This window comes from Cavia porcellus, unplaced genomic scaffold, assembly GCF_034190915.1.
Source record: "Cavia porcellus strain 051 isolate PalLab524CR breed Dunkin Hartley unplaced genomic scaffold, mCavPor4.1 scaffold_12, whole genome shotgun sequence".
NCBI classification, from domain to species: Eukaryota; Metazoa; Chordata; class Mammalia; order Rodentia; family Caviidae; genus Cavia; species Cavia porcellus.
Genome location: NW_026947495.1, coordinates 38287736 through 38300204, shown reverse-complemented (window position 1 = coordinate 38300204; position 12469 = coordinate 38287736). Strand labels below are relative to the sequence as shown.

General features: G+C 30.8%; 1 protein-coding gene across 7 annotated transcripts in view; it reads right to left on the bottom strand.

Annotated features, from left to right (window-relative positions):
* Mbd5 (methyl-CpG binding domain protein 5) overlaps positions 1-12469 on the bottom strand; it is a 407001-nt gene that overhangs the window by 56020 nt on the left and 338512 nt on the right. For 6 of the 7 annotated variants that reach the window (XM_063259600.1, XM_063259599.1, XM_063259605.1 and 3 more), the window contains one exon: positions 4042-4213. The exons of the other annotated variant lie outside the window; for it this stretch is intronic. The gene's annotated coding sequence lies outside the window, so the exon portion shown is untranslated. The remainder of the gene's footprint in view (positions 1-4041; positions 4214-12469) is intronic. 7 annotated transcript variants of the gene reach the window in all.

Here is a 12469-nt window from a genome sequence, read left to right as displayed (position 1 = left end):
TGAATGTGGGGTAGTATAAATGTAGGAAGGCTGGATATTCACAGTCTCTGAAGCTATAGAATCTGGCTCCCACAGTGAGGTCAATTCTTAGAGTCAAAGGAATAAGCAGCGTGATCAGTCTCCCTCTATAGGCAGGAAGATTTGTAATCAGGCCATTTTTTGCTGTACAAGTTCTACTTACACTTTCTAGTCATGTCTGAAGAAGTCTTCAGACAACTAAATGCTGACTATGGCAGACTGCAAGTGACCATGTTTATCAGTTCATTAGAAGGTAAGATTTATTATCCTCATTTTGAATTTCAGCTGGCCTTGTGCTTTGTTTTGATCAATAAAATATGATGGACTTAATGCCATTTGAGTTTTCAGCCTAAACCTCAACAGGACTTGTGTCTTCCACTCTTGTTCAGTGAAATGCCGCTGACATAAAAACACCTTAAACAGACCACAGACATGAGAGTGAAGCTAGTAACACAATGTAAAATAGAGATGAGCTGGCCCAGCTGAGTTCACACTAAAGTGCCAACCCACAGAATTATATTATTTCAAATAGCCAAATACTGTTCTGGAAATAATGTGAAAGTCTAACATAGAAGTTAACTTTAAATTGAGAGATTATGTAGTATTTACTAGTTCACGTGTAAACTCTAGAGTCAGACTTTCTGGACTTGAACATTGGGTCTACAAGCTGTGATCTTGATTTTTAAAATTTTTTTCCTTACAAAATAGAGATTGTAACCTTTTGACTTTTTCTGAGAAAAAACAATCTTATGCGTATGTGTCTAGGACATAGTAAATATCCAAATTATTACTCATAGGCAACTGTTAAAGTCATGGAAAATGCAATGGCACTGAGAAAAGACTATTATAATGGTAGGTGGAAAAAACATACTATAAAGTTGTATATATAATGTTAATCTTAACTTACAAAAGTGCTTACCGTTTGTCACTATAGGACTAGAACAGCACTATCCTCCCAGGAATTACTATGTATTTTCTTTGTTAGTAAGAATATTCTTTCCTTGCTTTTCTACATTTTCAAATTTTTCTACAATAAACATGTAATAGCTTTATAATTGGGAAAATATTATTTTTGAAAAGTTAAAAGTATTTTATATATATTATTTCATAGATTGAATAATTTATTGATGTTTCCTGATTCTTAAATGCATTAGGGAAACTTTTCATTGGAAATAACCATTAATTTTGTGTTTAGTATTATGTTACATTTTTCTTTTTGCTTTATCCAAGTGGAAAAGAAGATATAGAGAGTCACAAGAACATTATATTAACATGGATGATCCAGATACCAGAAAGAAAAAACTTAAAGCTGTCCCTCTGATTGGTGCTCAAATGTCTCTGAGTGTCACTCTCTTTCTGCCCGGCATACCATTTCCCATTTCTACCTTCTTGTTTTTCACTAAATGAGTTCTTACTTCAGTTTAAATACCACTTTCTTAGAAAGGTCCTCCATTATTTCCCCGGTGTTTATTTGACTTTCCAAGTCTAAACTGAGTTCTCCCTGGAACTTCACAAAAATTACTTACACTTAACTGAATTTTCTTTTTGTCCTTGCCATTCTACAGGAGTGACAAAAAAAAAGAACCAGAAAGGGCTTATCTGCAGTTTAAGGGCCAGAAGTGAATAATGACCAGCTCACAAATACATTCTCTTAAAAACTATTTATAGAATTATAGGTGACCCCCAGAATCTATAAAGTAATTGACAAATTCACTATAGCTCTGAAGGAAAGAATTCCATGATGTATTTCTGCATAGTTAGCATAGTTCTGCTTAGCCCCCAGCATAGTTCTTCTGCTTTTCTATAATGTGAAGATTCTCATGGGGAATTCTGATTAAAAATATATCCTGCATTTGCATAATCTTTTAAGGAACGAATTAAGCAAATTTAAGGGAAAATTTTCATATTTTATTCTTGTGTTATTGATATTTTGGCTATTTAAAATGCAACTTAATATGAACACATCAAATCACTGTTGAAAACTGATAGACATCAACATGGCTTTTGCTCCAAAATGTATTAAGAATAAAATAATTGTGTATTAGTCTGCTTGTAATACTCCAAAACAACTAATATTTATCGTACTTTACTATAAAAATGTTTAGCAGTTCAACTCATGATAGTGGATGCCAATTCCCATTAGGAGTAATCAGTACCTAATAGAATGTAGCCCACACTCCCTGCTGACTTTGAAAATCAGGTTACTGTTTAAAAACTATTTATTTTTAAATGGGTAGATAACCATTATATGTTTTTATTTGATACAACATATTCTGAAGTATATCTACACATAACATGATACTTTTTGAAAAATACATCATCAACTATAATTACTTTACTGCACAACAGAGCTCTTGAAATTTAACCTTGCTAGCTAACTAACTACATATCCTTTGAGAAATGCTTTTCTCCCTAGGCACTCTGGCTTTTGGCAACCACCATTATGTGTCTTACTTCTGTAAGAGCCATCATCATTTTTAGATTCCAAATGTGAGTGAGATCACACAGTATTTATCTTTCTGCCCAATATTTTATTTAACACAATGTCCTCCAGGTTTCATCCATGTTGCTACAAAAGGCAGAATATCATTCTTTTTAATGGCTAAGTATATCACATTTTCTTTATCCTTTATCCATCAACAAAGACTTTTGTCAATTTCTTTTCTTGCCTATTGTGAGTAGAATAGTGGTAGAATAAATGATTTCACAACTTTTGATCTATACTCTGTAGTTGAATTGGGATGCCATTTTTACTTGTAGTTTTTCGAGAAACCTTCATATTATTTTCCATAATGGTTATACCAATTTACATTCCCACCAACAATAGAAGGGTGTTATTCTCTATATGTGAATCATGACTTGTTTCTTTTGTCTTGGGATAATAGTAATTCTTTTAAATGGGGTGAGATATCTATCTCATTGTTGTTTTGATTTCCATTTCCCTTACTATTAGGATTTTGAGCATTTTTTTCATATACATCATAGCCAATCATATGTTTTCTTTTGTGAAATGTCTTTTGCCTATTTTTACATTGGGCTATTTGTTGTGTTTATTGCTACTGAATTGGTTGAGTTCTTATTTACTTTGGATATTAAACTGTTGCTAGAGTATAGTTTGCAATTATTTTTCTCATTTTGTAGGTTATCTCTTCTTATCATTGATTATTTCCTTTACTGTATAGAAGCTTTCCAGTTCGTTGCAATTCTATATGTCTATTTTTGCTTAGGTTGCCTGTAATTTTGATGTCTACAAAATTTTTTTAAATTCTGAACAACGTCAGGAAACACTTCTCCTGTTTCCTTTTAGTACTTCATAGTTTTGAGTCTTACATGTATAAATGAGAATTCAGTCAATGAAGAAAGTCATGCAAAGAATTGTCTCTGAAAATGTTTAAGTATCCAAGATCATCCAAGCCCAATCAATGACCACTAAACAATTAAATGTAAAAGAAACTATCACATAATAAAGAACATCTAGTAAGTTCACTTAAGAACGAGAAGGAAGAGTGTTTCTGCATAGATTTTAGAAAGAGCAGCCCAAAGAGAATACAAGATTCATGAAATATATGGTCTTTTATTATATTTATGTAGCTCACATATCAGGAACAAAATGAGTAAGTAGTTATACCCACAGTTGTTTAAAAGTATCATATGTAGTGTTTCAAGGAGATTTCATTTATGTGACCAACTGCTCAGTGGAATGCTCAAAGTGGCAGAGAAACGTATAGTAGTTGAAGAAAGTTTATGCACAATGCACTTAGGTTGGAGAGGAAAGGAATATCAATATTACAAAGTCATACACAGAGTATTCAGAAGGCATATTAAAGAAAAACAAAACCTGTAGAAAATAAAGTCTTTAACAAATAAATGAATAAAACATTAGCCTGGTTATAAACAGGAGGACTTTGCTCAAATCACACCTCAGAAGTATTTGGCATTTATGTGTTTTGAAAATAGTAAGAGAAGTAACTGATAATCTTTAAATCAAAAGATTTCACATGAAAATTTGCATTCCTGCTTTACCTGGGAAACTGGACAATGTGGTAACACTACGTCAACATTCCTGCCTTGCAAAAAATTATCTGGAACGGAGCAGTGGCTCCTTTAGAAAAGACTTGGATCTCCAGTTCACTGCAGTAGCTTCCTGCTTCATTCCCACCAGTCTGGCCTCTGTAAGCATTTGGGGTTCCAACTTCTGGAATAGAAAGGACCTTGAGGTAAGGATTGAAGGACCCAATGTAGCCCTTGATAAGATGTACAACTCATTTTTATTAATCATTTACCCTATATTTCATAGTTTCTTCAAAAGGGTGGAGTATCAGGAATTATTATTAGTATACAGAGGAATACTAGTAAGTGAGCTAAAATAAAGCACACAGATGACTTTCTTAATAAAATTCAGTTGGTCCTAAGACTGATTATTCTTGAGAAAAAGGCTATAAACAGTGCAGAGAACTCTCATTCAATTTCAATTGTCTATCACCTACCTTTCTCTCTTTGGACCATAATCAACAATATCACATTACTGTTATCTCAGGAATGCATGGGGTGGTCAAAGAATTACAGAATCAAACTGGACAACTTACTTATTATTAAGATACATTGAATGTCATGAATTTTTCTGTTTTAACAAAAACATTTATAAGGTCTTTCAGTGGTATACTCAAGAATTTATAACCCCATACTTTATTTTCTTTTAACCTCCAGGTAGAGGAGGTACTTGCTATAATGTTTTGTGTGATGACTCTTACTCATGTTAGGTAACATAATCCTGAAAGTTGTTTACCTTATTTTGTCCTGTTTTCAAGTCACTGGACAACTTTTTATTATCTGATAGATTTAATATGTATTTAATTTCTATACGAGGTGATGTATAAATAAGTCACCTGGTATAGAAATTTGGTTTTTGCAAATATTGATGTTCTGTGTTATAAACCAGAGTCTTACTCTCGAGTAACAGAAAAATCAGTTTTTTACTTGACTTTATCAGCATTATTGAATTATTATATCAGTATTATACTGTCAAATGAAATTACAAATGGAACTTCACAATATGAAACAGAAAAAAGTCATTTTTAGCAAAAATTCATTTTATAAGATAAAATTACATTACTTATTAAAATCTACTAATAAGAATGGACTATTTTGATTAATATGAAGTCATGGAATGTTGGTGACAACTGAAATGTTAAAGATTAATAAAATTTTTCTATTTTTGGTTTTTTAGTATTGATACAATTCAAATTAACAAAGACAAGTGATTATAAATGGCAACAACTGTTTAAAATAGTTAATTTGGCAAAATTAAGGTTTCTGCAATTAAAATGGTCCAGATGATTGAGGAAAGAGTAAGAAAAATTTTTATTGCCAAGAACTAAATGACTGTATTTAATTAGTATTCACATTTCTGCTTATGAATACAAAAAATCGGTAAGAAGTACACAAAGCTAATTATACTACTTATGAAATCTACCAATAATGATGGATGCTATTATTTAATAAAAATATGAAATTCAAGGGATATTCAGGACAACTGCAATCTTAAATCATTTTCAACCCATTAATAAGAAAACTTTCTTTAGCATAATGTTCTCACACTAACTTGCCATAGTAAAATTTTCAGTGAGTGCCAGAAAGAGGCTTACACATCTTATTTGTATTTATTCAGTGTGGTATAATGTGCAGCAATAATGTTCTCATTTGCTTAATTTGATTTGGACATATTATATTGGATTCAAGCTTTAAAATGGATAACTATAAGCTTAAAAATAAAAAATATTTCTAGAAAGTTTAACCATCTACATGAATATTAGGAGGGAACGTTTAGTTAGTCGCTCACAAGAAATATTAACTAATACAGTTTATTTTTGTTTTATGGTATCTAATATGTTATAATTTGGTGTAATACAGTTGAAGGTACATGTTATTTTTGTTATAGTCTTAACATACTTAAATTTTTAACAGATTTGAATGTCATGTCTAACATTTGGAAAACCTTGTAAAATCTCCAGCAACCAGATGTTTTTTCCTGGTCCTTCTAGTTCTATACCTACATAACCTAGAAAAGCAAAAAGAGTTTTCAATTCAATGTTATACACATTTACTGAGATTCAACACTCACAGGCAAGAAAGAATCTCATCAGGTAGAATTAGAGAATATAGGTGTAACGAGAAATATAGCCATTTAAAAAATAAGATTTTTTAGAACAGGGTAAATCTCAATGTACCTAAATTAAAATCAATTTTGGTACCATAGGCATACGAAATATCTAATATAGCATTGCTGGTATAGTGTATCTTAATTTATAAAAAAGAATTTCATTTCTATGTAGGTATTTCCTGATAGACATTTGTCAGATGTAGAATAACTTCAGTAATTATTTTAAAAACATATTTTGATTTGAACTACAGAGGAACTCAATTAATTTCCACTTATGAAAATCATTAAATTAACCAAAACTTCTCTTTAAAAACAGACAAACTCTATTCTTAACAGCTATATGATTCCTAAAATCAGTTATGTTGTTTACAAAGCCATTGAGCCAGTATTTGTTGGTCTATTTAGAAATTTAATAAAATATTGTATAAATTGATGAAATACAACTATCAAAAAATGAATGTATCTATGAAAACTGAGTTATCAGCAAAGTTATAACATCAATCTCTTAAAATTTAATGTTGAATTGAAAGAGAAGTAAATCCTGGGGGAAACCCCTAAATCTTGAATAATTCTACATTTAGATTACGTTGCTGTGTCTTTGAGTTTCTGTTATTCTCTAATGACAGAAATTATCTCATGCTATATATTACTGGTATAAAGAAAATTTACATCAACGTTTGGACTCTAATCAGTAAAGCAATAAATAGGGAAAGCCCTTTTTTAATAAAAGGCATACATTTTATAAGTTAATGTTTAGTTATAAATATTATTTCTTATAATTCTCTGACTTGATAAATATGTTTAGCCAATTGCCTAGTTATAGGTTCAGACTGTCTTGGATAAAGGGCCTTTTGCTGTTACATGAATAATACTTGATTGTGATTGAGACTCTGAATTTCATGTTGAAATAATGAAATAATTTGGGATTTGGGTTTGTTTCCATTAGACTCTCTTACTACTTTAAAATTTGTTGGCAAAAAAGGTCACTAAGTTTAATTAGTCCCTAACTTACAAAGAGTTCTGTTCCTGGTGAACATGTGTAAGATGGATTTGTTCGTAAGTCTGACCAAGTGAGTCTGTATACAATGTATACTGCTTGTACTACCTAGCAGTACCCTCTACATCACCACTGCTTTTTCTCTTGCTTCTGGAATCCTGGGCTCTCACTGAGCACTGCACTACTGTACACTATCATGTGGTATAGGAAGCACACAGTAGCACAATGGTCACAATGTCTGGCAGACACATGAGGTACTTTTATGATTTGTTTGCATCTACGAATGCTTGTAATGTGAGATCAGTTTGTATCTGTGAAGGTTCACAACTTGAATGTTCATAAATTGAGAACTTCTTGTAATTATCAAATGGAAAGCCTACTAAAGAGAACTCTTAAAACAGATATACCTTGCAATATCCTAAAAATAACTGCTATAAAAATGCAGAACTGCAATAAAACTGAACCTAAAAGTGGCTATTTCTCTTTTTAACTAACATTTCTTTGAGACCGATAAATGTACCAGGCAAGACATTAATAAAGATATATAAGATTTAAATTATGCAACTAACATGCTCAGTCTACTGAAATACACACAGTCTACTGAAATCTATAAGAATTAGTAAAGATATATAAGATCTGAGCTATTTAATTAACATGCTCAATCTATCAGAAATACATATGAAACTGTAAGGCTATAAGAATTTAGATTCACATTTTAAAAGGATCAGCACTACTGGAAAAGCTGGCATTGTATATTGGTTAATAGTATGAATTCAAAATATACATTGATGGGATTAAAATTCTAGCTTTATTACTTGATGTCTGACTTAGAGCATTATTGACCCTGTTTCCTCATCTGCAAGCTGAAGACACAATATTAGTACCTTCCACAATATTATTGAAAAAAACTGAATAAATAAAATATTTTTAAAGTGCTTGCTTCCTGGCCCATAGTAAACATAAATAAAATTATCTAATTAACATAATAAAAATGTTTTATTAATGTAATTATCAATAAAAATTTACATAAAGGAAATCTGAGTGATTCCAACAGAAGAAATCATATAGGATGTATTATCTTCTCAAATTTCCATGGAAATAGAATGCCATAAGAAAACAAAAGTCACAATTGCATAGGTTTGCAAATTTAAAGAACATTCATTCATATATAGGTAGTAGTGAAAATCAACCTGCGGTCCATGATTATGAATTTATCACGGAACCTAAAGTGTAATCTTGAATATATTTGGATATTCTGTTCATTGAATTTTACGGCTTGTATCTAGATGTCCCCTCAAAGCTCCATGCACTCCTAGCGGTGCTTTTCAGAGCTGGCTGAATCTAGGGTATGTGATACTGATAAGGGTAAGTAGTAATGGTCTACCAACTGGGATTCATGTAGTTCTGGGTGTGGCTGAATGGATTTACTGAAGAGAGAAGCCCCATGCTGGGTGAGGGAACCATCACACAAAAGGCTTATAGTCTTGGTGGGACAAAAAAAAAAAAAAAAAAAAAAAAAAAAAAAAGACAGGCTCCTTGTTTGCTGCTTGCTGCTTCCCGCCTGCCTTGCTGTGGACTGCCTCTCCTGTGCTATGTCCCTATGCCATAAAGCCTTGCCTTGGAGCCAGCCAATGTCTGTGGACTAAAAGCTTTGTAAACTATGAGCTGAAATAAACCTTTCCTCCTTTAACTTGTGGGTGTTTGGTATTTTGGTCCAGCAGCAAAAAAAGTAAGACCCTGAAGATAAGCATGGAAAAAGGAAAATAAAACACCACATAATATTTGCAACTTAATATCAAATTGCTCCAAACTGTATCAAATACATGGGGAGGAAGAAAATGATAAACCAGTATTGGGGAACATTGGCTTTGTGTGAAATTTGTGTGCTGAGTTTACATGAAGATAGGTCTATGTACTATAAAAAAAGGAAAGTTCTATGAAAACATAAGAAAAACAAAAACTAAAACAGGACCAGAGTTTTAGTTTTGACAGACAGGCAGAGAAACTTCAGATATAGCAACTGTGTATTGAAGATATGGAAGCAGAATCATACTTCTAAAGAATGTTGATATGAAGCAAGGAATGTGTGGTATAGACACAAGAAAAAGGAAATAAGCTCTGGGTATATAAGAGGCAAGAAAAAACGTGATCTGAAAGAGTTAAAATACTGGAGTAAAAAAGCATACTTGTGAAAATTAAAATATAAAAGTGTTTAAATGTTCATAAAGAAGAAAGAAAAGTAATTCTAAGTGGCTAGAGAAAGTTAATGTCATATGAGCTATTCTATTTTTGAATCCTTCCAGCACTCATATATGAGTTGGAATAATTTCATTTTAGGGCAAAGAAATGTTTGTATATACTGTGAAAAATAAATGTATGTTGAAAAAATGGAGAAAGACTGTATTTGGGTAGGAGGTAGGTAGGAAAAGAAAACATTCTTAAATTCATAGAAATGGGATGTTTATATGAAAATGGATTTGTCTTATTCTGCAAGAACAAATATTGTTACATGAAGCATAATAAATAGATACAAAGACACAAAGCTGTCAGCATATCAATATAGTTGTTTGAGAAAACTCAAACTGAAAAATTAAGGACAATGACAAAGGTAGAAAGTAACCAGATATAACACTGACATACAAAAACAAAAAGGGAAAATGCTCTATCCAACAGTAAAGTATATTAGAACATTGTACTACTAGTATAGAAATAGGCAAATACTGTAACAAAAGAGCACAACCACAATAAAATCACTGTAAGTTTGTAGTGGTAGTGGTATTATAAATCAGTAGAAAAGTATGGCCAATTGAATAAATAGTACTGCAGTGACTACATTCCCATTTGGGTAAAAAAGAAAAGAATTACTTTCACAAGTCATATATTTCACAAAAATAAAGGTGATTTCTGATTTAAAAACAAAAGCTAATAAAAAATAAGATATAAATATATTAAGAAAATATAAAAGAATATGTTTATTTGTGACAAGCTAATGAAGGCCTTCTGCAAGAAGTAAAACAAATACTGTAATGAAAAATAATGGTAAATTTACCTACAGAAAGTTTAAAATTTCTTCTGTGCAAAAGAACAACAACAATAAAACCCAATAAATAAATCCTTAAAAGTCAATCGATAGCTGGGGATATAGCTTAGTGACACAGTGCCTCCCCAGTAAAAGCAAGGTCCTGAGTTCAATTCCTGATACCAAAACAACAAAACAAAACAGGCAAGCAAACAAAAAACAAAAACAAAACTCAACAACATAAGTCAGTTGATAGCCAGGGGAAAATTTATACAACACATACAAGAATCAAAATGTTCACATTTGAAATGTAGAAAGAAAATTTGCAAATAATAAAAAGATAAAAAGTCTAAAAGGAAAATGGAAAAACTGAGAAGAAATATAAAAAGGCCAGTAAACACAAAAAATGATGCTGAATCTTATTACTAATACAAATACAAAGTAAATAAAGTAGTATTGCTTTTTACTTATATGATCAGTATCTATATAAATTCCAAAATATTTATCCTTCAAAACAATCCTTTACCACATACAAAGAAACAAATATATGCACAGTTATGTAAAATGGTATTCTTCAAAACATTGACAATTAGAAGGAAAAATACAAAACAACCCAAATTCCTATTAGAGAATAAATTATAGAATAATCATACTATAGAAAACAATATATCATTTAGAAAAGGTAGTTCTATAGTGCTATGGAAAGAGTTCTAAGATTTCTTTACTATCAAATAAAAAAAGGGTTTGAAGAGTATTTTTTGAGTATAAAAAACATTTAAGTGAAGTTACATATCACAATAAGGCTGTATCTATCACTATCTGCAGATAGTAAAACTGGGCTCCTTAATAAAATACACCAATTTCCAAACTCTTTTCACTGGGTGGTCTATTAAAATTATTCTTTGTATTTTAATCTTTAGACTGTAAAATTACATGGTAAAATAGTGTACATGTTCTGAATATCTATATGTCTAGGTGTTCAACAACAAATAATCCATAAGACGGTCCTTTAAAAACATATAGAATAAATCTGGACAGGAACTGAGAAATTTAACTATGTAGTATGAAGCAATCATCTTCTGGCTACATATCGTGTAAAAAATGTACATTATTTTAAACACATGTAATTTCTGCGTTTAAAAATTAAAATACAAAGAATAATTTTAAGATGAATGAGGTTTTCTCATAATTTTACAGTGTATAATGCTTTTCTATGTTCATTAACATGAATTTTTATAGTTTATAGCAAAACTTATGGAACTCAATAGAAGCCTTTATAAAAGCATTTGATTTGTTTATTTTTATTATATAAATGTTCTTGGAATTCTTCAGTTTATAATTTGAAGTTTTTCCTTGTTTAATGTTTAATTTTTTGCAACACTAGAGAATAAAAATATGATAGTAACATTATTGTAACATTGAACACTTCAATGTGTTATATGAGTTTCAAACATTCTCATAGAGCAACTCTTGGGAATCTGGAATGTGTTGGAGGTTAAAACACAAAAGTCAGTTTAGGAAGTTTCAGGAACACTAGGAGATGAAATGATGCAAGCAATTTTCTCTCTGGATAAATCAATATAATGTTAATGAAAAAGATTTTCCTGGCATTCAATATGGAAGCAAAAATACAGAATAAAAAGATAAATGTTTCTAACTGTAAGTATCATTGAGGCCTTTAGTCTTTATTGCAACATTTTGTTTTAAATATGAATTAGAATATGTTTTTTATAGAACTTACAATGGATACTGATGGGTCACGCTAAATAATTACCTGATAAAACAGTCTCTAATGATCTATTATCATTTTTTGAAAGTGTACGTAATATTTGGTAGCATATATTAATTCAAATTCATAGCTAAGCAACGTTGATTTGCTATTTCTATCAGAAAGACGTGTCAAATGGAGCCAGAAAACAGATGTTGCCATATAAATCATCTGTTAAACACAGCAGGCAAGTACAAAACATAACTACTAAATTTTCACACTGAAAACAAGAGGTAAAAATAGGAATTTACTATGTTTATAAGAAAATCATCGTGGAAATATAGAACTTCAAATTTACATACTGAGGCTATTTCTTACTAATAATATACAAATATATCCAATGACATGCCTGCAATAATTCTAATGTTCTAAAATGAACAATTTAATATAAAACTACAGTGGTAATTTGCATATTTTAAGCATGAAGAACAGACAATAACATTTTTTGAAAAGAAAAAGCTAGAATATTGCAGTATCAGTGTTGCAGTACTATGTGACCAATGCTGA